The 26008-nt window shown below is 43.2% G+C and overlaps 1 protein-coding gene and 1 pseudogene across 1 annotated transcript in view; both read right to left on the bottom strand.

Moving 5' to 3' along the window:
• The window catches only part of LOC124552591 (corticotropin-releasing factor-binding protein), a 1062428-nt gene that overhangs the window by 640070 nt on the left and 396350 nt on the right, over positions 1-26008 (bottom strand). The gene's annotated exons all lie outside the window — the stretch shown is intronic.
• On the bottom strand, positions 10398-10515 carry LOC124552838 (annotated as a pseudogene).

Here is a 26008-nt window from a genome sequence, read left to right as displayed (position 1 = left end):
GGGGCCTTGTTTTGACTTAGGTCTTTCATTGCTGTCTCAAATTATTCTCGCAGTATCATGTCTCCCATTCCTCATTGATGTACGTCTTCTTCCGTTTCTATAACATTGCCCTTAAGTACATCTCCTTCGTGTAGACCCTCCATATACTCCTTCCACCTCTGAGCATTCCCTTCTTTGCTTAGTACTGCTTTCACATCTGAGCTCTTTATGTCCATACAGCTGCTTCTCTTTTCTACGAAGGCCTCTTAAATTTTCCTATAGGCAGTATCTTTCTTTCCGCTAATGACATATACTTCTAACTCCTTCAATTTGTCATCCAGCTATTCCTGTTTAGGCATTTTGCACTTTCTGTCAATCTCATTTTTTAAGCATTTGTATTCTGTTTCATCTGGTTCATTTCCTGGAAAATGGTTCAAATGGCTCTGAGCACTATGCGACTTAAATTCTGAGGTCATCAGTCGCCTAGAACTTAGAACTAATTAAACCTAACTAACCTTAGGACATCACACACATCCATGCCCGAGGCAGGATTCGAACCTGCGACCGTAGCGGTCGCTCGGTTCCAGACTGTAGCGCCTAGAACCGCACGGCCACTCCGGCCGGTTCATTTGCTACATTTTTGTTTTCCCCTGTCATCAATTACATTCAATATGTGCAGAAGCAAATAATTTGTTCCGTGTTTAATTCTAACGTTTGTGTCAAACGATATACTTGAAACAATTTTTTTGTATCAAACGATGTAAATTTTACGGGAATTTGAACGCCTTTGAAGAGACGAGTACAAATTGGTGCTTGTTAATATTGTCGTTCAAAATGTTTGCAAGGAAGACTAAGACGTGCTGGAATCGCTATTGCAATGTGAAAACCTCCAGGCGGTGTTCTCATGCGAAGCTACGCCGCGTTTCAAGCCTTCAGACAGGTCACTTGCTCCCACAAAAGGTGGACTCATGAATATGAGCACGTCCTCACATTTGAAATAGTTTTACTTAGCCACTTCAGATACGCCAGTAGTTCCCGTTACAGCAATCTTAGCTGACCCTGTATCTATGGTGTACGAAGGACGGCCAAGAGAAAATAGGTTTTACCTCAGTAGCGTAGGCATATCTTCCTGCTGCGTATAGCGACAGTGAGAGCACCAGATCGCGGTGTTTACTCCCAACTGGCGAATTTCGGCAGCATTGCCTTTCAACTGTATCAAATGTTTCGGTTACTATTACGAAAGCGTAAACGCCAAGATGAAAAAAGAGTTGTATCACCTTACTCGCCTATTTAAGAGAATTGAAGTGCCATTAAGAGTGTCATATTTGCTTCAGTACTCGTTTGATACAAGAATTAAGTGGAATAAGAATGTAGCAAAATTACGTACTCCTCTGTACATTGTCATTTCCCGTAAACTTCATTTCGATATCTTTAACCGTTCAAGGAATAAATGGGGTGCTCCGTTTTACGCGCCTGGTCTGGAAGTACGTCATACACTACTGGCCATTAAATAAGGGTTTCGCAGGGATCGAATGAAGGGTAGAGCCACGGGTCGTAACACATCTGAAATGCAACGTCCACTGTTAAAGTGCCGTCAATACGAACAAGAGGTGACCGAGACGTGTAACCAATGGCACCCCATACCATCACGCCGGGTGATACGCCAGTATGGCGATGACGAATACACGCTTCCAATGTGCGTTCACCGCAGTGCCGCCAAACACGGATGCGACCATCATGATGCTGTAAACAGAACCTGGATTTATCCGAAAAAATGACGTTTTGCGATTCGTGCGCCCAGGTTCGTCGTTGAGTATACCATCGCAGGCGCTCCTGTCTGTGATGCAGCGTCAAGGGTACGCGCAGCCATGGCCTCCGAGCTGATAGTTCATGCTGGTGCAAACGTCGTCGAACTGTTCGTGCAGATGGTTGTCGTCTTGCAAACGTCCCCATCTGTTGACTCAGGGATCCAGACGTGGCTGCACGATCCGTTACAGCCATGCGGTAAGATGCCTGTCATCTCGACTGCTAGTGATACGAGGCCGTTGGGATCCAGCACGGCGTTCCGTATTACCCTCCTGAACCCACCGATTCCATATTCTGCTAACAGTCATTGGATCTCGACCAACGGGAGCAGCAATGTCGCGATACGTTAAACCGCAATCGCGATAGGCTACAATCCGACCTTTTTCAACGTCGGAAACGTGATGGTTACATTTCTCCTCCTCACACGAGGCATCACAACAACGTTTCACCAGGCAATGCCGCTCAACTGCTGTTAGTGTGTGAGAAATCGGTTGGAAACTTTCCTCACGTCAACACGTTGTAGGTGTCGCCACCGGCGCCAACCTTGTGTGAATGCTCTGAAAAGCTGATCATTTGCATGTCCGAGCATCTTCTTCCTGTCGGTTAAATTTCGCGTTGTAGCACGTCATCTTCGTGGTGTAGCAATTTTAATGGCCAGTAGTGTATATACGTTAAATGATCAAAAGTATCTACACACCTCTACGTGATGCGGGATCTCTGGGGAGGCGGACCCGCCAGTTTAAAGGGAGGCATGGAGTACTGTGTTGTCAGTATCGGAGCAGCGACAGAGAGTGGGGCGGTTAGGTGAGCTTAGCCACTTCGAATGCAGACTTGCCACTGGACGTCACGTGAGTAACAAATCCCTCAGGGAAATTTCAACCTTTTTCAAGCGGCCCACGCCGAGTATTAATGTTCAGACTGCCAAGAGGACACGCGAAGGAATAACCACAGCTACACAAAGACCTCGTGTTCTAAGCAGAAAGGGATCTTCGAACATTGCGGATGGTGGTTGTAAGGAAACGCATGAAATCAGCCGAAGGCGTCAGTCGTGCGTCCCGAAGTGCTGCCAGCAGTCAATCTGACACAGTGACTGTGCGTAGGGAATCGAGAACCGTGTGGTAAAATGGTCGAACAGCTCCTAATGGTCCACACGTTCCTACAGTCAGCGCTAAGCGGGATTCGAAGCGATGTAAATAGCGACGCCATTGGTCAATGGATGACTGAAAACGAGTGATTTACGGTGTTGAATCAAGCTGTGCTGTATGGTAAATCAGTGGAAGGGTTTGGGTTTCTCTAATTCCTGGGCTGGGTTGATTTGGAAGAAGAGACCAAACAGCGAGGTCATCGGTCTCATCGGATTAGGGAAGGACGGGGAAGGAAGTCGGCTGTGCCCTTTCAAAGGAACCATCCCGGCATTTGCCTGGAGCGATTTAGGGAAATCACGGAAAATCTAAATGAGGATGGCCGGACGCGGGATTGAACCGTCGTCCTGCAGAATGCGAGTCCAGTGTGCTAACCACTGCGCCACCTCGCTCGGTCGCTAATTCCTGGAGAATGGTACCTGCTGTCACGTACATTGTACCAAAAGGAAAGTACTGAGGAGGTGCTGTCGCGGCATGGAGACTCTTGTGGTCATCGTGCCGTCCTCTTACTGCGCTTATAAAACGCTGAATGCCGCAGGATGGGAGTACATTTAGCAGCATTGATTACTGTGTACAGTAGTTAGGAGAGAATGACACTTTATATCAGAACGTCAATGCATCTGCGTGGGAATGGTATGTGGACAACAACATTCCTCCCTTCGGGACGAGTTACAACGTCGACTTCGCTGACAAACCCAAGCCTCCAACATCAGTACCTTCTCTGGTTTAGATTCTTGAACAATAACTGACTGCCATTCCTCCACCAACACTCAGATACCTTAGTGCAGAGGACCCCCCCCCCCCCCCTCATCGAGCATGATTCGTACCTTGTCATATCACAGTATCAAGTGGACCACCTGTTGGGAAGCCCTGTAGAATGAAAGCTGTCGTAAAGATGAATGGTGGACATATCCCATATTAACGTCCATATGGGAGGTCAAGTTATAGCGTAATATTCGTGAAACATCGTCTTTAGCTCCTATTACGTCAATAACAAGCATGACAGGACGATCCTTTCATTCTGCAACAGAGTGCTTATTGCTGTGGAATTTCACAGAAAATTAAAATTGTTTGCCGAACTAGGACTCGAAACAGTGACTCCGCCTTTCACTAGCCGTTGCACAATTTTGGGCTAATACCGTTTAGTTTGTTCTTTTATGATTTGACCTGATTTGTTATATTGTATATATTGTAAATATTGTTGTAATGTTTTTGACTCGAAATAAATAAATACTAGCACAATTCTTATCAACCGATGTATCCAGGCCCGACTTACGAGGCGCGTCCTTACAACCTTCCTGCAGCCAGTAGCTCATCTTCGAAATTTCACAGTTACTCTCCTGCATATCTTACTGCACTAACACTCCTGGAAGAAAAAGTACTGTGCAGAAATGGTTCAGCCGCAGCCTAGAGCCCTACCCGCCCATGGAAATGTTCTACGTTTGGAACCCGGTCCGGCACACACTCTGAAGATGACAGTATGTTTCAGTACTATCTGTCTCCATTTCCAGGTGTTTCAATTCATACAAAATGTGGTGTTATAACCAAATGTGCACTACTGTAATTGTGCCAGGGAAGAGTGTCTTTATATGGACTGTGTTAAGACAGACTGTTATGACAATTAAATACGTTCTGCATTTGTGCGGCTACTGTATGACGGAAATGTATAGCTAATCCATCCTTAAAGAGGCTCATAACGGTCGAAACCGATACAGAATATACATAAAATTGTACAGTTCACGGCACGAATATTTTGTTTCCAAGATATACAGGGACAAGCCAGTCGATGCAAATAGTGCGAAAGGTTCACCGACGGCAGTCAAACGCGAATGGTGACAAGAAATCGGTCAATTTATAATTGCAGCTTTCAATTAGTTATGGGGAAGTCTTGAGCTCCAATATCATGAGAATATATGATACTTTGAATTAAAAAAATAATAAAATGAAACAGAATAAAATCTGAACTTGATGATCGCAGTGAAACTTCTAAGTTCATGGCAACTTAATTATTGTGTTAACAAGACTTTCCCACAATTATTATTATTTTCATCGAATGCTACCGAGATATCATGCCTAATGTCCTCAAAATAGTATATCTGGTTTGTTTTTACTAAGCAGAAGAACAAGATTTATCGAGATGATAAAAATATTAAGCATAGAAAATGTTGTCTGGGAGACTGTGTTTTTGTATGTAATTGATGAAAGTTTAAAACGTAACCAGGAAAATTTTCTTAGATAATCAATACTTCCCACCATAAGCCTGCTGATCTGACACTAAAGTGCGTGCTTGGAAACCGAGAACTCGTGGGATCGAATCCTGGGCGGAGGACAAAAAATTTTCAGTTTGTCTTTAATCGAGCGCCCAACTCTCAACGAAGTGAGCAGTCACCAGGATCGACACGTGATTCGCAATCCACGTTAAAGTAAAAGTCCCCTTTTCCTAGTCGGATACCTGCGTTAGGTTAGGGACACGCAACTCGCCAAAGTGACGTTCGAGTCAAAGATTAGCGCCAGGCCATTGAGCGACACGAAATTTATTATTACAATGATTCCCAGTATTGCAGTCTTATTTTGTTCATACTGCAGACTAGGTGAATATTTCCAGAACATGCTCGAAATTTTCAGAAGTCTCTGCATTCTAGTATACTGTTCAGGTCTGGAGACAAATTGAAGTCAGTTTGCTGTGAGGACTGAACAGCTGAATTCAGTAGAAACACACGCAGTTGTAGTCTGCAGACCATCACAGTGGATACAGTGACGGCAGGAAAACACTGATATTCATCGTCTTCAGAAAGCTGGAAGTGCTGGTAGTATCTGATCTGAGGGAAGATCAACTTTGAGAAATGTAGAAACATGCGAAGCAATATTCAGTGCTTGTTCTATGCCGTAAGACACGTTAAAAAGAAGATAACTCCACATTTACCGCAATTGTAGATTCACAAATCTTTTGACAACTCTGACAGGAAGACACTCTTCGAACTTCTGAAGATAACAGGGGTAAATTGCACGGAGTGAAAGACTATCCATAACTTAATACAGGGTGTTCATTTCAACTGAAGACATTGAAATATCTCGAAAACTACACATCGGATGAGAAAAAGTTAAGATTCCAATTCGTTTGGCTCACAGAGCCCATCCAATGACACCACTCTACATCCCCACCTCACCCTTTGCGGGAGCGGAAGAGGACGACGTTGGAATCTTAAACAGGAACTTCCATTTTTTATTGCAGATTACGGTTCTACGGCAAAATCTACTTGTATTGTCTGAAGCATTTTCTTTGTTTCGCCAGAGATGGCGCTGTAATCGGAGGAATAGAAATGGGTACACAGTCGTAATTTACTATATGATACTCAATGGCCATTGAATATCCAATGACACATGGGATCCCACCTCCATTCTGCGAGTGTAGGACAGGCCAGAATTTCATAGCCTCTAATTGGAAACCCCCCTACGTAACGTTGTATTCCTCCGACATATAAACAGGTGATTACTCCACGCGGCACTGTTTCTGTGGTTCGATGCGAACGCTACTCTACGTCTCCAGTTAGAGTAAGTGTTCAGACGTAGTACCGCCAGCTTCAGTACACTTAGTGCATCGCTCTTCAAATAACCGTACACAGGACAGAAGCATGTCTGCGGGACTGCCAGCACAGGCGTTTCTGATGCGGTTGACCATGTCTTCACGGCCTTCTGGCACTTGCTGGTACGCCTTACTGTTCAACTATACCCACAGAAAGAAATCCGGCGCAGTCAAATCGGGCGATCTAGCGGGCCAATTAGCAGAGCCACCTCTGCCAATCTACCGACCAGTGTAAACACGGTCTAATACCTCCCGTGCTTCAACTGCTCAATGCGCTGGGCAAGACTCATGCTGAAACGACAGAAGTTGACGAAAGTCCAGGGTCACATCCTGCAGTGGTATCGATAGTTTCTGTTCCAAAAAGTTCGATATTTGCGTCCATTTAATGTACAGTCCGTAAAATATGGACCAATGAGTTTGTTCCTCACAATGCCACACCATACATTAACCGACTAAGGACGTTGGTGAGTCAACTTGCTGTCACCAATGGGCATTGTCTAAACTCCAGTAATCCATGTTATGTCCCTCAGTGGTACCATGGGTTGTGAAAGTAGATTCATCGGAAAATGGTACCTCGGCAAAGAACGTGGGACCGTTTCCATTTTTTGAGGTACCCATTCACAAAACACTACGTGGTTGTGGAAATTGGCGCCATGAACTTCTCGATGCAGTGACATGTGGTATGGATGATGCTTATGACGATGTAATATTGCGACAATACTACGTACGGACGCTCCAGATTCGCTGTGTAATTGCCGGGAACTTTTAACACCACAGCTCTAATGCTCTGCTGATTTATTTTGCTTTCTGTTTTGTTCAACATCCCATCGCTGAGCTTCTGTAATTATTGTATCAGTAATTCAATACTGTATAAAAGTGTATACTCTCTTCCTCTGTTAAAAACTTTGGTGTCTTTTAGAGTGTAGGAAGTGTAATCTATGCAATATGTACAATATGAGCAAATGATATGTTTTGTCTTTCTCACATAACCTCTTTGGTTATCTTTAAGATTGAATAATTTTGTTTAAATAATTTTTGTAAAATTGTCAATATCAGCCAACGAAATGTCTTGTTGTTACTTTGTATATACTGATCCTCACTTAGGGTTCTTGTTTCTTTATAAGTATAAAAGGTGATGTGGTTCCCCCAGGGAACGGAATCATGCAGCTCGCGCAAAATATGGTTGTCATGAAGAAAGAGGTCGGAGAACGAGTTAGTTGGAGACGAGCTACCGAACTGCCAACAGCTTATGTCCTAACAGTGAGTTGTGCTGGTGCAGAGAGAGGCTTTTGTGCTGGTTTCCACTGTGCCAAAGCCTCGGATGGATGGATTAAATAACTAGCTCTATCTTGGAAATGGAATTTAATAATTTGGGGATCATCGCCACCAAGAAATGACAGAGCTCAACATTATCGACTGCAAATCCATCTGCCAAGATGTACTCTCCACCACACTGGGCAATCACTGCAACGGAACGAAGAAATTGTAGAAATGTAAAGTGAAGGATAAGCTTATTTGGATGTTTTGTTTGGTTCCAATAATAAGGTAAACCAAAAACAATACTTTGAAATCTTACCTTGATTTGTCCTTTATCACATAACCACTCAGGGTCCTATCCTTGTCAACTATAACTTCCGAGTGTCCTTGTTGTGAAAGTGAAGTTATTAAAGCCCAACTTTTAATTGAATAATACCACTTAAATTCCGTAAAAAGAAAGGACTTAAATTCAATGTAAGTGTGGCAAAATTATGTAAGATAGTTAATGCTACTTACTGAAAGTATCTCGGTAATTGAAACTGTTTACTTTAAAGTTTTGTGGGCTTTCAAAAGTATAAATTTAATCATTGATTCTAAAGCAAAAGACTGAAGTAGCAAAAACAGGCATTAAATCAATTTGCTGTTAGTTTAAAAAATAATTTCTTTCAAAACTATGGTTTAAAGTGTTTTTCATAGAAAACAATTTTTTTGAAAAGCACAAGAAGGTGAGTGAGAGCTTTTTTTTATTTCTTTTATGTCAGTTTATGTCTTACAGCAGTAAAGCCCAAAGGCTTTCACTCTTGAAAGTTAACTACTCAGACTTGCTAAATTTATTTTTGTCATGTGTGTTAAAGAATATATTGCCAGTTTAAAGAGATCCATATTTGCCTTTTGTGCTCACTGATAGAAATTTATTAACAGAAAGATCGTTACATACGAAAATAGTAAATTCTTTTCTTTAGAGGATAGTGAAAATTTGTTGGCCAGCGAACAATATTTAATTTTCATTCCAAGTAGAAAATCATTTGTTGAAGTGAGATTTAAATCATGCCCAGGTGTATAATTTAGCAGTGAATTTTAATAGTAATGCTATTGAAGCTATTCAGTTAGTCTAAGCCTTGAACATGAAAGTGTGTGTCATTAACTGTTGTGTTTAAGCCAGTAGGTTTGTTCTGCTATGACTGTCAGCACTTTCTTTAACGTTATCATATGCTTGTTACTGGGTTCATTGCACTCATGCCTGAGAAAGTAGAGGTTGTGTCTTTTCACTGAAGTTACTTATACCCATATCCTTTCAACAGAAATATTACATATTCCTATGCTTAATTAGGCTGGCGACCGTTTTTCTTTGTTATTTGAACAGTTTAAATAGGAAAAATATTACCTGTTACTTGTTGTATAAATACGTAATTCTGACTTTCACGTCCGATAGGCAACCTCCTTTAGGCACATCATGGTCAAAACAACAAAATTCCGTTCAGAGGGTAACATTGCACTGCTTCTTTATACCATATTTGATTAACAAAATAGTTTCATTGCGTAAATAAAAGGCAGCAAGGGTGTCAAACTTAGTTTCGCTTTCTGGAACAGTACTGCACCTAAGTTAAGCCGTAAAGAAAAATAAACGTAAAAGTTAATGACACCGCGTTCGGTAATATGTACCGCTTCCAGCTTTTGAAGTTATGGTATAACAGTAGCAGTGGAAGTGTTATAAACTTATCCGTGGGTTGTGGAGCGCTGCCGCTAGTACAGCCGTTTCATTAGCTTCCCCTGTAACACGCATGCTTCGTTTCCTTTTGCCAGTCTGTCCGCTGCAACCAGACATAAAAGCGTTCACAACCTTGTAGAAAAACGAACAAGAGCAAGTTTTCTCTGAAAAACGCTTGGCATACAGGGCAACAGCAGCCTCAACATTTCTCCTACATTCTCTGTAAATCAAGATTTTAATTTTTTCCTCTGTGGTTGTAACATTCATCGTCCACTTGCACATCTGTTCTCTAAATGATAGGTAGGTGCGCAGGATATAAAAACTGCTCAAGTATTGCAATCTTTAGAGCCGCTACCTGTTCCACGTCTGCACGAAACGTGAGCTCCGCCCATTATGATATGTCGAAGCTGTTATCAGTGATAACTGGTCATACACACTGTTTGTTAATGTTTAGTTTCACACACATTGAAAACTCGACTTTGAAACATACTTCTATTACCAAGAACACTGTATACCACTTTTACTCTTCCATTCATTTCGTTTGCTACCCAGCCTGTATTAGTGGTTGTTATTTGTCAGTGATAATAAATTACATTAGTGTCTTGTTCTGATCTGGAAAACTGACAAGTAAATACACTGACAGAAAAAATCAGCAACACGAAAAAATAATTAATGTAGAGTAATGAAATTTTGAGAATACATTTGTCTAGGTAACATATATGCACTCCGTCTTGAGGCGACAAGTGGTCCATCGGGCCATCCGACCGTCGTGTCATCCTCAGATGAGAATGCGGATAGGAGGGGCATGTGGTCAGCACACCGCTCCCCTGTCGTTATGATGGTTTTCTTTGACTGGAACCTCTACTTTTCGGTCGAGTAGCACCTCAGTTGGCATCACGAGGCTGAGTGCACCCCAAAAAACTGGCAACAGTGCATGACGGCCCGGATGGTCAGCCATCCAAGTGCCGGCCACGCCCGACAGCGCTTAGCTTCGGTGATCTGACGGGAACCGGTGTATCCACTGCGGCAAGGCCGTTGCCCTAGGTAACATATGCAAGTCATTAACGTTGCATGATGACAGGTTAACGTGGGCGCGAGACAAGCCATTGCAAATGTGAAATGGTGGTACATTAATAACCGGTTTAACCGCAAGAATGTTGAACGCAATCGTTCATACGTGCAAGCATTGCGTTTTATAGGTGCCTGATGTCAGTTTGTGGGATGGAGTTCCATGGCCGTTGCACTGGATTTGTCAGTCCAAGAACGGATAGTGACATTCGCGGGTTACGCTGGAGTTGTCGTCCAATGAGGTCCAAATGCGTGCTAGATTGTAGACAGATCTCGTGATGGAGCACGCTAAGACAACATGTCGACACTCTTAGAGCGCATTGGGTTAAAACAGCTGTTTGTGGGCGACCGTTATCCTGTTAGAAAACTCCCTCTGGTACGCTGTTCATGAATGGGAGCACAGCAGATCGAATCACCAGACTGACGTACAAATTTGCAGACGCGATGTGTAGGATAACCCCAGACTATATCTCCAGGTGTACGTCTGTAAGCAGGCTGTTTCGGTATTTATGTTGGTAACGTCACCTAGCGCTCGTTATGAAAATCACTGTCTGTGCTGTGTGCAGTCTGTGACTGGTTGGCATTGTTGGAATATTCGCCACTGTAGTGTTGGGCAGTTGGATGTGAACAGCTCGTAGCGTTGCGCAGTGGGAGGTGAGCCGCCAGCAATGGTGGATGTGGGGAGAGATGGCAGAGTTTTGAGAGCGGATGATCTGGACGTGTGTCCATCAGAAAGGGGAAACTTTTAAGACTGGATGTCATGAACTGATATATATATATATATATATTACGACTTTTGAACATTATTAAGGTAAATACATTGTTTGTTCTCTATCAAAAGCGTTCATTTGCTAACTATGGCCTATCAGTAGTTAATGCCTTCAGTACTTAGAATCTTTTATTTAGCTGGCAGTATCGGCTCTCGCTGTATTGCAGTAGTTCGAGTAACGAAGATTTTTGTGAGGTAAGTGATTCATGAAAGGTATAGGTTATTGTTAGTCAGGGCCATTATTTTGTAGGGATTTTTGAAAGTCAGATTGCGTTGCGCTAAAAATATTGTGCGTCAGTTTAGTGTTGATCAGAACAAGTAAAGAAAGTAATGTCTGAGTACCTCAGTTTTGCTCAGCTGTTTGAAAATCAATTAATGTAAGAGGTTTATCAGCACAGTCATTCATAAATTTTTCTAAGGGGACGTTCCTACGTCGACCCTTAGCCGAGGATACCTCACTGGAATCTTCTGATTTTTTCTTGTAGTTTGTGTAATTAGTGTAGCTATTGTTTATAGCTAGATCGTAATTGTGGAGAGAATTTCATTTGTAGTTGTAGTTTTTCATTGTTGTACAGTAAAACAGTTGTGACATGCATGTAGATTTGCACCAAGTATTTCGCAGCTGCGCTTGCAATTAACCAGATATTATTTTCAGTGCTATGTTAATGTGTTTTCTTATTTTTGCTCTTCAAATTGTTGTTGTCGTGTGAAATACGTGATAATTATGGCGTGTGAAAAACGTAACACAAGGCTCCAAAGTAAATTGAGAAATGATAGTGACGACGAACGTAGCTTATCAGCACCACCGTGTAATGAATTAACAGACATTCAAAGTAGTAATTTGGTAATAGTGCATAGGGAAAAGGAGCGGGCGGCAAAGAATGGTGTAGACAGTGAAACAATTAGTGAACAGGGAAGCATTATCGATCGATCGGTCGGTCGGCAACAGCTCGCCTCCAACTGCGCAACGCTACGCGCTGTTCACATCCGACTGCCCAACACTACAATGGCGAATATTCCAACAATGCCAACCAGCCACAGACTGCACATAGCACGGCCAGTGATTTTCATACAGAGCGCTACGTGGCGTTACCAACATAAAAACCTAAACAGCCTACTTACATGTCCACTGTGTTTTTTGCTTGCTGGCAGGTTGGTTGCAGGCACACATCTAGCCTCCTCCTAACCAATACACAGCCATCATTGGCACCAAGCAGAACCAGCTTTCATTAAAAAACACAACATACCTCTAGTCTGTCCTCCAACGAGCTCTCGCTTGACTCCACTGAAGTCGCAAATTGCGATGGTTTGAGGTCAGTTGAACGCTTGCTGCAGGACGCCAGGCTCGGAGCTGTCCTTTAAGCAACCTGTTTGTGACAGTTCGTTGTGTCACAGTGGTGCCAACTGCTGCTCAGAATGCTGTTGCAGATGCACTACGATGTGCTCCATCCATACTCCGAACGCGATGGTCTTCCCTCTCGGTAATGTCACGTGTCCGTCCGGAACCCCATCTTCTTGCGACCGTACATTTTGGTGACCACCGATGCCTGCAGTCATGTACATTGGTTACATCCCTGCCACGTCTTTCTGGGATATTGCAGATGGAACATCCACCTTCTCGTATCCCTATTATACGACCTCGTTGAAACTCAGTGAGGTTGTTGGTAAGTGCGCCTTTGTCATCTTAAAAGCATTCTTGACTAACGTCAATTCACCACGTCCAGCCACAAAAGTAACTAAAGCTCACAACGGTTACGGCGTGTATTTAAAGCAAACCTGACTCGTTTCCTCCACTGTTACACGTCTCACGTGACATTTGAATAGACATCATCTTTCAGCTGTAAAAACACGTCTCTCAACTTTGGTTTATATCATAAAACTCCTCCTTGGTGTTGCTACTTTTTTCCGTCAGTGTATATTGGTTCTAAGACCAGTTTCTGTGACTGGAGGAGCATCTTCACGAAGTGAAATTCGAGTGGAGGTACAGTTTCTTGGACTTCGAGAGAGGAACTCAATAGAAATATACTATCGTGAAATAAAGTGCCGGCCGCTGTGGCCGAGCGGTTCTAGGCGCTTCAGTCTGGAACCGCGCGACCGCTACGGTCGCAGGTTCGAATCCTGCTTTGGGAATGGATGTGTGTGATGTCCTTATGTTTATGTAGTTCTAAGTTCTAGGGGACTGATGACCTCAGCTGTTAAGTCCCATAGTGCTCAGACCCATTTGAACCATTTTTTGAAATAAAGTGACATTACTTTAGCGAAAGGTCAGTCGTAAGTGGCTGTCATTATAGCAAGAAATCTTACGAACATGCTTCACAAGCTACGACATAGTCGCGAATTTAACAGTGATCCTAATATGGAATCAGAAAAACTTATGATTCCAATTCGTTTGTCTCACAGGGCCCATCCAGTCACACTACTCTAAATCGCCACCCCAACTGTGCGTGAGTGGAAGAGGACGACGTTGGAATCTCCAACGGGAATAAATTTCCTTTAATTCGCGTGTATGGTCTCAAATTTTTGGTCATCGGACTACCGGCTTCGCTATATAATGGCTATCTTCAGATTTATTTTATGAAAAAATGTTCCTGATATATAAGAACATGTGAAAATAGACGTAAAATCAACGAAATTAAGTTAGGTATTCTTTCTTGCTTTAGTTAAAACCATAGAAAAAGCGTGTGTTAAATAGTTTGAAAATTAACTGAGTAATATAAATGATTTGTAACATTAAAAATGGGAGGTTTTTTTTGTAGTTTAAAGCTTAATTATGTCCTAAACTTTATTTACGATAATGTATGATATCTGATTTCGATCATGTGTAATGATCTCGAAAAGCTTTGGAATCACTGCTCTAGAGGGCCTAACCTCAGTGCGTGGCTTCATCTCACCCGAAGAGACTCGTGGACTGTCTTCTTCACCTTTATCAAGGGTGTAGGTGGTGTTACACAGTACTAGTGACAATTTCTTTTTTTTGCCCAATGCACTTAGCGTTGTCTTCAAAAATTTATTATATCGTTTTGATTTCCTGAACGAACATTTTCTTGCAGAGAACTAGTTATCTTACTTGGTGGCTATAATAGTGTGTTCCGAACTTGTGTTCCTGCCCTGCTTGGTGTACGTAAGGGCGGAGCTCTGTCTGACTATACGATCGCTGCCTCCCACAGCCCTTTGTTTACACTCGGCGGGAATCGCAGAGTCCTTTGCGGATGTTTGTACGCCGGGATGTTCGCTCCACCGGTTCTGACGGGAATATACGCGCCTGCGGGCGGTTGGATAGTTTGCCCGCGCAGCCGGTACGTTTGGTCAGTTGCCTATCCTCAGAGGCTAACCTTATCGGCTCCGAGGTACTGTATTTGCATTCGGAGCAAAACTTACGGCGGAGTGCGAATTGCGTGTTCCCAATTAGCCCTCCGGAGTGTTGTGCGTCAACAGATAACTACGTGGAGAGGTCCAGCGCTTAACGACTGTATATGTGCCTGTAATTTACATATTCATCCAGTACAATCAAATCACCTGCTAACCAACTCGCAGGAATTTCCGTTATTATTTCTGTGCTACTAGATAATCCCCCTTCCCCTCTTAGAGTTCTGGACGCTGGTAGAATATTAGCCTAAAGGCAGCCACATAACTAATTTCAAGCTTGACAAGCATGCATCGCCATGCTATTTGTGCAAGCTGGCTTGACCGCCTATAGCATAACTTTGCAAGCTGCTTGATGCCTGAGTGAATTTAATTCATGAAAATGTGTACACTCATATCAAAGTACATATTGTTGAGCCTACGAAGGGACAATGCACAGGTTTTTACAAGTAAAGATAAGCTGTCAGGAAATGCTTTGAGCGGCCCCGTACGAGGCGACATGAAGAAAATCAACTGTAACCTGCTGTGGAAGTCTTTTCCTGTATAGCAAGCTACACTTGTTGCAACAGCGGTAAATCTGAATCCTGTCACGGTAAGGCAAAGAAGCGTGTTGACAAGTTATACTTAAAAGAAATACAAAGCAAGTCATCATCATCATCATCATCATCATCATCATCATCATCATCATCATCATCGACAGTCTCCAGGCTCTGGCCGGGTCTGTATAGAACATACGCCTTTCCATCGTCTTCTGTCTTGCCACCATCTCTCCGCCTTCACCTTGATCCAGTCTTCTCCTTTCTTATGGATACATTCCTCCACTCCTTTCAGCCATCTGTCTCTCAGTCATCCTCTTGGTCTCTTTCCTTCCAGTTTCATCTCGTGTATCCACTTGGGTATCCTCTTCTCCTCCATTCACTTGCCCATACCATCTCAGCCTTGATTTCTACCGAGCGAGATGGCGTAGTGGTTCGACATTGGACTCGCATTCGGGAGGACGACGGTTCAATCCCGCGTCCGGCCATCCTGATTTAGGTTTTCCGTGATTTCCCTAAATCGCTCCTGGTTCCTTTCAAAGGGCACGGCCGACTTCCTTCCCCGTCCTTCCCTAATCCGATGAGACCGATGACCTCGCTGTCTGGTCTACTTCCCCAAACCAACCAACCAACCTTGATTTCTCTATCTCCTCCTGTAATGGTTCCATCTTCATTGACTCTCTGATCCTCTCATTTCTTAAGCTGTCAATCTTTGTCACTCCAATACTGTTTCTCAAGAATTTCATCTCACTAGCTTGTACTTTGCTTTTCTCTCTTCCTTTCATAATCCAGGTTTCTGATGCGTATGTCAGGAGCGAGACATAGTATGACCGGTATATAACCTTTTTACCGATTTTGGCTTCTGACTCTTCCGAAATGCTTATGCCTTTCTATCCCACTCGTTTATTTCTCTGTCTTTTTTTCCATCTTCCTGTATCAGGCTTCCTAGGCATTTGAAACTCTCCACTCTCCTCGATCGTTCCCCACCAATTGTTATTCCAGTTGTTCCTCTCTCCTCCTTTCTTGTTGTGATAATCATCTCACTCGTACTTATACTATTCTTGTACTGTTCGTTCCCATACGTCCAACTGCTCTTGTACTTCCTCCTCCCTATTCCCCCAAATTATCATATCATCTGCATATATAATAGCTTTCATCTTTCCTTCACCAATTACTTGCGCTACTGTACTCATTATATCATCCATCACTACAATGATGAGTAATGGTGAAAGTGCACTTTCCTGCCTCAACCCATTCTTCTGATCTCTCACCTCCCACTTTCACACAGCTCACACTTCCATGGTACATTTCCCTTATCTTCCAAATGATCTGTTTTGCTACTCATCGCCGGCCGTGGTGGCCGAGCGGTGCTAGGCGCTCAGTCCGGAACCGCGCGACTGCTACGGTCGCAGGTTCGAATCCTGCCTCGGGCATGGATGTGTGTGATGTCCTTAGGTTAGTTAGGTTTAAGTAGTTCTAAGTTCTAGGGGACTGATGACCACAGCTGTTAAGTCCCATAGTCCTCAGAGCCATTTGAACCATTTTTTTGCTACTCATCTGTTCTCCAGGGCTTTCCACACTTTGCTTCTACATACACTATCATACACTTTTTCAATGTCCAGGAAGGTCATTAGTAAATCTATTCCACATTCATAGTGTGTTCCTGCAGTCCTCTTAAAGAAAAAAATTAGACCCACCGTGGACTTTCCTGTTCTGAAGCCATGTTGCTCTTCTCTCATTCTTCCTTCTAATTTTTCCCGAATTCGTGCTTCCAGAATTTTCTCACAGATCTTTGTACAATGACCCATCAATGTTATCAACCGGCAGTTCTTGCACTGTTTTCTACTTCCCTTCCTAAAGATCGGGACAGTTATTCCCTTCTTCCAGTCTTCTGGGATCATCTGCCTCTACACACTTTTCATTACCCGACATAGCCACTGTATCCCACACCTCCTGCTGTTCTCACAATCTCTACACTTATCACGTAAACCTGTGGTATATAAACATGTCATTACTAAAAACATAAATTCTCCCAGAACCCACAACCAGAGGGAAAAAGTAGAAGGTATTAATCTTAGGCGGAGCAAATTAAGTACACAAGCCAGAAATCCCGCATTACAGATTTGTGTTGACGCATATTTGAAGTCTTCATAGCGCCGACTGGTCGCGGGAAATCGTAATATTACTACCAGTCTTTCAAGTGACGTAATAGCTACTGCCATGATCTTATCGTGCCGTTTAATCGAAGGCTCTTGCGAGTAATAGGAGATTCAAGTAATTTTCACTGTTTGTCTTGGACAACGGCGCTCAGGCTGATGCCATGTTCCTTGACTTCAGTAAGGCATTTGAGACCGCCCTGCATTGCCATTTAATGAAAAAAATACGAGCTTACGTAGTATTGGAGCAGACCTGCGAATGGATTAAAGACTTTTTTGCAGATAGAACTCAACACGTCGCTCTTAACGGAAATAAATCGACAGATGTAAAGTTAATATCCCGGGTGCCACAGGGAAGTGTGATAGGACCGTTGCTGTTCACAATATATATAAATGATCTAGTAGAAAGCGTCGGATGCTCTTTAAGGCTATTCGCAGATGATGCAGTTGTTTATACCAAAGTAGCAACGCCAGAAGACAGTAAGAATTTGCAGAACGACCTACAGAGAATTCATGAATGGTGTAGACACTGGCAGCTGGCCCTGAACGTAAATAAATGTAACATATTGCACATACATAGGAAAAGAAATCCACTGCTGTACAGCTACACTATAGATTACAAGCAGCTGGAGATAGCGTCTGCCGTAAAATATGTAGGCGTAACTATCCAGAGCGACCTTAAGTGGAATGACCATATAAAACAGATACTGGGAAAAGCAGACAGAAGACTGAGATTCATCGGAAGAATCTTAAAGAAATATATATATATGAAAATGGTATCTGTTCTTTCGGACATGTTCGAAGGAACAGATACCATCGGTGACCATGCAGGAAATGTAACTCGTCCACGAAAGAAGTGACTTGTAAGGCCTTGAGTATTGTTCATCTATCTGGGATCCCTATCAGGTAGGACTGATAGAGGAGATAGAGAATATCCAACGAAGAGCGGTGCGTTTCGTCACGGGATAGTTTAGCTGGCGGGAGTGCCTTACGGAGATGCTAGACAAACTCCACTTGCAGACGTTACAAGGTAGGCGTTGTGCACCACGGAGAGAGTTACTATTGAAATTTCGGGACAGCACTTTTCAGGAGGAGTCTGACAACATTGCTTCCCCGCACATTCATCTCGTACATTGACCACGAGGAGAAAATTCGAGAAATTAGAGCCAATACATTACTCTACCGGGAAATGCCTGTCGCAAGAAATCATTCTTCCCACTCACTATTCGCGAGTGGAATAGGGTTGGAGGGATCAGATAGTATTACCGAAAGTACCCTCCGGTACACACCATTAAGTGGCTTGCGGAGTATGATGTACATTCTCCTGGAACTCGCGCTGCTATTAAGTGGGTTCAGTGACAGCAGACAATGCCGCCATATATGTGTGTGTGTGTGTGTGTGTGTGTGTGTGTGTGTGCGGCTGGACTGCAGCGCACCCAACCGGCCGCCTCCAGCGAGTGCCCCATTAGACAGCCCTCTCAACTCCTCTTCACCCCTCACCCCACCCTGCCCTTCTTGTTCACAGCTCTCCACCGGCATAATTACCACACGAGTGGCCTCTCCAGCACGACGCCCGCCCGCTCTGCCACTCACCACCACCACCTCACGAACGCTGTAACGTGGCCAGAGGTAGGCGTCCGATAACCACAGCAGGAATGCTTCCGATACATTTCAGATCATGTTATAGTGATATTCTACCCTCCTAATTCTAGCTTACCGAAGCTTCTTAACACGCATCAACCTCTCGATGTAGTTCATTTGCATCTCTTCATTTCCTCTATTTTCTCAAATTGCCCTTTTTTCATTTTTTCTTTTTAATACCCTTTCGCTGATGGGGTTAGGGTGAGCTGCTGAATAGCATCTTGTTGCTCTATTCGACCAGGCATCTATATTTTGTATTGTTTTCCTTAATTTTACATTTTAATATTTACTTCTAATACTTTTTGTAACACATACATTTTTACTTTTTTTTGCTTATAGTCTCTAGTATGTTGGTAGTAATTGCTCTTGCCAGTTTTGCTTGACTTATATGTAAAGCATTTGGAATTTCCTTTGCTTTATGCAGAGGTAGTTGCTACAATTCTATTTACAGTAATGACATCTTCAACTTTTGTAGTTCTGTCTTCCTCAGTTGCGTGTAATATTACGGTATATTGATAATTTTTACTTATGGACCGTCTGACATACATCACAGATACTTCAATAATTACACTCGAAAGTTTGGCAATAACATTACTCTACCGGGAAATGCCTGTCGCAAGAAATCCGCGCAAATTCTGGCTGTATGCGAGGTCGCTCCGTCTTGTTGAAACTGTAATCGTTCCACATCCACATCGATCATACATAATTGGGGAAGAACGAAGTCTTGCAGCATCTTTAGGTAGCGTACACTGGAGACAGTTGCAGCCACACTGCTGTCATCCTCAAAGAAGTAAGGCCCAATAATCCCAACGGAAGCAACTCCGCACCACACTGTGGCACGACAACTGTGCAAAGGTTCGATGTGCAGTTCATGCTGGTTTACGTCACTCCAATGACGCATATTCTGTATATTCACTGAACCACATAACTCGAAATGAGCTTCACCAGACATCAGGATGGTGCGCAATATTTGTGGATTTTGGCGAAGGAGATCGCGCACGGTTAAGCAGAATGTTTCGCGTGAAACCCAATCGCGAGGCCTAATTTCCTGAACAATCTGCAGCTTATATGGGTAAAAATGGAGATCTTCGTGCAAAATTCTCCTGAATGAGCGATCGGACATATGAACAGTTTGCACATGGCGACGAGCAGATCTTTTTTGGGCTAGCAATTACAGACCAATATCCTTAACATCGGTTTATTGCAGGATTCTCGAACATATTCTCAGTTCGAATACAATGAATTTCCTTGAGACAGAGAAGTCGCTGTCCAGGCATCAGCACGGCTTTAGAAAGTATCGCTCCTGCGAAACGCAACTCGCCCTTTTTTCACATGATATCTTGCGAACCATGGATGAAGGGTAACAGACGGATGCCATATTCCTTGACTTCCGGAAAGCGTTTTACTCGGTGCCCCACTGCAGACTCCTAACTAAGGTGCGAGCATATGGGATTGGTTCCCAAGTATGTGAGTGGCTCGAAGACTTCGTAAGTAATAGAACCCAGTACGTTGTCCTCGATGGTGAGTGTTCATCGGAGGTGAGGGTATCATCTGGAGTGCCCCAGGGAAGTGTGGTAGGTCCGCTGTTGTTTTCTATCTACATAAATGAACTTTTGGATTGGGTGGATAGCAATGTGCGGCTATTTCCTGATGATGCTGTGGTGTACGGGAAGGTGTCGTCGATGAGTGACTGTAGGAGGATACAAGATGACTTGGACAGGATTTGTGATTGGTGTAGAGAATGGCAGCTAGCTCTAAATATAGATAAATGTAAATTAATGCAGATGAATAGGAAAAATAATTCTGTAATGTTTGAATACTCCATTAGTAGTGTAGCGCTTGACACAGTCACGTCGATTAAATATTTGGGCGTAACATTGCAGAGCGATATGAAGTGGGACAAGCATGTAATGGCAGTTGTGAGGAAGGCTGATAGTCGTCTTCGGTTCATTGATAGAATTTTGGGAAGATGTGGTTCATCTGTAAAGAAAACCGCTTATAAAACACTAGTACGACCTATTCTTGAGTACTGCTCGAGAGTTTGGGATCCCTATCAGGCCGGGTTGAGGGAGGACATAGAAGCAATTCAGAGGCGGGCTGCTAGATTTGTTACTGGTAGATTTGATCATCACGCGAGTGTTACGGAAATGCTTCAGGAACTCGGGTGGAAGTCTCGAGAGGAAAGGAGGCGTTCTTTTCGTGAATCGCTACCGAGGAAATTTAGAAAACCAGCATTTGAGGCTGACTGCAGTACAATTTTACTGCCGCCAACTTACATATCGCGGAAAGACAACAAAGATAAGATAAGAGAGATTATGTCTCGTACAGAGGCATATAGGCAGTCATTTTTGCCTCGTTCTGTTTGGGATTGGAACAGGGAGAGAAGATGCTAGTTGTGGTACGAGGTACCATCCGCCACGCACCGTATGATGGATTGCGGAGTGTGTATGTAGATGTAGTGCAGCACGAACTATTTCCACGGCTTCTGGTGTCCGCACAGTTCCTTCACTTCTTCCCGGTTTGCCATCGCAAACAGAACCTGTTGTTCGAAATGCACGTATCCACCTCACAACGGTCCGTCCATCTGGAACTTTCCAATGACCTCCCAAGTCGAAACGTTGCCGAAATAGACGCTCGGTAGCAATAACAGAGTCGTCATTCTTGAAACAACTTTCAACAACAAACGCACGATGCTGTGCACTCCACTACTCCACAGCCGCGCGGGATGAGCCGAGCGGTCTTAGGCGCTGCAGTCATGGACTGTGCGGCTGATCCCGGCTGAGGTTCGAGTCCTCCCTTGGGCGTGTGTGTGTGTGTGTGTGTGTGTGTGTGTGTGTGTGTGTGTGTGTGTGTGTGTGTGTCCGTGTCCTTAGGATAATTTAGGTTAAGCAGTGTGTAAGCTTAGGAACTGATGACCTTAGCAGTAAAGTCCCGTTAGATTTCACACACATTTGAACATTTTTGAACTACTCCATTCCACTGTCACACTCGAAATGGCAGCTCATTAGTACACGAATGCGGCACGAGCTGGCGCGCATTCCTGCAGTACGTCACTGTACTACGCAAGTCAAATTACGCTATGAACGCTGCCGCTCCCTCTATGTTCCGTGACTCTTAAATGTTGTGCTAGACTGCAAATCGCTGCTTACTATTGTGATTCACGAGAGGTGTAGTTACGTCTGGAATTTTTTGAGATGCGAAATAATCAACTGGTGCCAAACGGTCAGATGAATGCCACGCCAGACACAGTGCGTTCATTGAATGCAAAACGAAAAACTGAGAACAACTGCCATAATGTTTGTAAGCTAATCGTTGCCCTCCAGTAGACGATTGACAAAGTAAATGTTGTTGTTGTTGTTGTTGTGGACTTCAGTCCTGAGACTGGTTTGAAGCAGCTCTCCATGCTACTCATCCTGTGGAAGCTTCTTCATCTCCCAGTACCTACTGCAGCCTACATCCTTCTGAATCTGCTTAGTGTATTCATCTCTTGGTCTCCCTCTACGATTTTTACCCTCCACGCTGCCCTCCAATACTAAATTGGAGATCCCTCGATGTCTCAGAACATGTCCTACCAAGCGATCCCTTCTTCTAGTCAAGTTGTGCCACAAGCTCCTCTTCTCCCCAATTCTATTCAATACCTCCTCATTAGTTATGTGATGTACCCATCTAATCTTCAGCATTCTTCTGTAGCACCACATTTCGAAAGCTTCTATTCTCTTCTTGTCTAAACTATTTATCGTCCACGTTTCACTTCCATACATGGCTACACTCCATACAAATACTTTCAGAAACGACTTCCTGACACTTAAATCTATATTCGATGTTAACAAATTTCTCTTCTTCAGAAACGCTTTCCTTGCCATTGCCAGGCTACATTTTATATCCTCTCTACTTCGACCATGATCAGTTACTTTGCTCCCCAAATAGCAAAACTCCTTTACTACTTTAAGTGTCTCATTTCCTAATCTAATTCCCGCAGCATCACCCGATTTAATTCGAATACATTCCATTATCCTCGTTTTGCTTTTGTTGATGATCATCCTATACCCTCCTTTCAAGACACTGTCCATTCTTTTCAACTGCTCTTCCAAGACCTTTGCTGTCTCTGACAGAATTACAATGTCATCGGCGAACCTCAGTGTTTTTATTTCTTCTCCATGGATTTTAATTCCTACTTGAACTTTTCTTTTGTTTCCTTTATTGCTTGCTCAATATACAGATTGAATAACATCGGGGAGAGGCTACAACCCTGTCTTACTCCCTTCCCAACCACTGCTTCCCTTTCATGCCCCTCGACTCATAACTGCCATCTGGTTTCCGTACAAATTGTAAATAGCCATCCGCTCCCTGTATTTTACCCCTGCCACCTTCAGAATTTGAAAGAGAGTATTTCAATCAACATTGTCAAAAGCTTTCTCTAAGTCTACAAATGCGAGAAACGTAGGATTGCCTTAGGGTCAGTATTGCCTCACGTGTTGAAACATTTCTACGGAATCCAAACATATTCCCCGAGGTCGGCTTCTATCAGTTTTTCCATAAATAAATAAGATGGAATACATACAAATAAGTAATAATATCTTTGGTGGGACGTTTAACACTAACCTTCCTTCCTTTGTTGTCGAATTTGTTTCGCGAATTTTACGCGATGTTATTTCACAGTGCACTAGTCTATAGCAAAGGGTAGTACTGCATAGTTTTCGCTCAGTCCAGCGCCGACAGCGCTGAATACCTGAGTCTGCGCTAAGTACCCGAGCTAAGGCGGGCACGCCTCCCTCATAACGAGCTCCTTTTCACACCTGAGAGCCGCAAGATGAGAACCCGGGCGCAATCAGGCACCGCCAAATTGCGCAGTGGCGTCACGCCTACCCGTCTCCTAGGAATGAAACAGGGGCGACTAACGGCCTTCCGTTGTCTCAGAGACAGGCGAGCCAGTTTCTGCCCTATTTACTGCCAGAGCACCGCCGTCAAAGAAATCCGTGTGAGCTGCTTTCTCTTACAGCGGCGGTAACACAGGGAGAGGTCGTGGCAGACGGGGATGAGGAATTTAGTTACGTCTGCACGGCAAACGAAGTTAGCCTCAAGTTCTGTCTGGGGCGTCTGAGCGGCCGTTGTTACACGCTGCGGTGCGAGAAGCGTGGTTTTCGCACACAATTGGTCCCGTAATCCAGTTTTCTGAGCTGGAAAATCCAGATACTGAAGTAGCTTGGCAGGGGCAAGTCAATCGGTTGTATCTCAAATTTTGGTGTCTTAGTGGATGTGGAGGAGAATGGAGAGAATAAGCTGGAGTAATGAAAGAGTATCGGAAAGGGTTGGTGAAAGAAGATGTCTGCTGAAGGTTGTAAGAGAAAGGAAAAAGAACTGGTTGGGACATTCATTGAGAAGGGAGTGCTTGCTAGCAGGTGCTTTGGAAGGATTGGTTTGTGGGAGAAGACTGAGAGAAAGAAGGAGATACAAGGTGATAGACGACATAAACGGAAGAAGAAATTATGCAGACCTGAAGGGGATGGCAGAAGACCGGACAGCCTGGAAAACTACCATGTGAAAACGTGCCTTTTGGCAGAACACTGGTGGTGGTGATGAAGTGGCAACTGAAGACACAGCAGAAAACTCAGGATGGTAATGAAATAATTAGCAGGGCTAACGCAGAAATGAAACGTTCTAAGCCTTTGAAATGGGTTGTTACGGCAGATTGTTGGTGAGATGGATCGACTGAGTTAGGGATGAATTACGAAACATAATTCTTTTCAAAACCCATTATTACAGTTTAATAGCACTGATTTTTCTTAGAGTCATTACATAATAAAACCGAGATTATTACAACAGTAGTCTAGTATTTATATTGAGATGCATCCATTTCGGCTGGACTGCCATCTTCAGAACATCTGCGAAAGTTACATAACTTTACATAATTTTTGATTTTATTTTATAATAATGTTGTTTATTGTATTTTGAGAAGTACAAATTTTGTACTTACGTCCATATACAGTATAATCAATGATCGCTGTCACTCTGTATTCTATTATAACGTGGGTTACTTTTAGGACTCTTATGCTATAAGCCGTTTTGTGATGATATATGAATGTAAGCACAAAATTCGGATCTCTGAGAATACGATAACCAACATTATCATAGAATAAAATAAAAATATTATGCAAGTTTCACAGATGGTCTGGAGATGGCGGTTTACCGAAACGGATCCATCACAATAAAATACACTACACTACAACAGCAGCAACGTGGATTTTATTGCACAGTACCTCTAAGAGATATATTCAATGCTACGGGCCCACTGGATTGTAAATCAAATTTTTCTGAATACGAAATTATGTAATTTTGATAAATTCTATATTTTAATTACAAAATTATTGCCGTTAAAGAACTATAATGTTCTAGAACATTCTGGCGCCAAACACTAATGTATAAATAGACCAAAAGAGCGGCAGCTGCGGTATTTGTAGTTTTTTTTTTTTACATTGGCAATGCCGTCACGGGTAATTTTAGATTGAAACCCAGTCTAACATTTGTATATGATTGTTCAGATCTTAAAATGTTGTGACTTTTTGCAGAAATTATTGATGACTCTGAGCACTTAGGGACTTAACTTCCCCTAGAACACAGAATTACTTAAACCTAACTAACCTAAGGACATCACACACATCAGTGCCCGAGGCAGGATTCGAACCTGCGACCGTAGCAGCAGCGAGTTTCCGGACTGTAGCGATAGAAGCGCTCGGCCACCCCAGCCGGCGAAATTATTGATCAAAATGTATATTCTCAAGTTGTGTTTGTTAGGATGTCATTCTGAAAGAAAGCTAACAACATAGGAACGGTGCATGAGTGTGTTTCAGTCGAAGTACTATTGAACCCACATCACAGACAAAGTGTCGCAAGTGATCTACAAGACACCCAAGGAAGTTAAGTAGAATTATATATTATTTGTAATTAATCCTTCCCAATAGTATTAATAAAGTGTAACATTAGTATTTGTGAAATGAATATC

Source organism: Schistocerca americana, chromosome 10, assembly GCF_021461395.2.
Source record: "Schistocerca americana isolate TAMUIC-IGC-003095 chromosome 10, iqSchAmer2.1, whole genome shotgun sequence".
Lineage (NCBI taxonomy): Eukaryota > Metazoa > Arthropoda > Insecta > Orthoptera > Acrididae > Schistocerca > Schistocerca americana.
The sequence above is the reverse complement of the archived record's forward strand: the minus strand, read 5'-3'. Positions and strand labels throughout refer to the sequence as shown.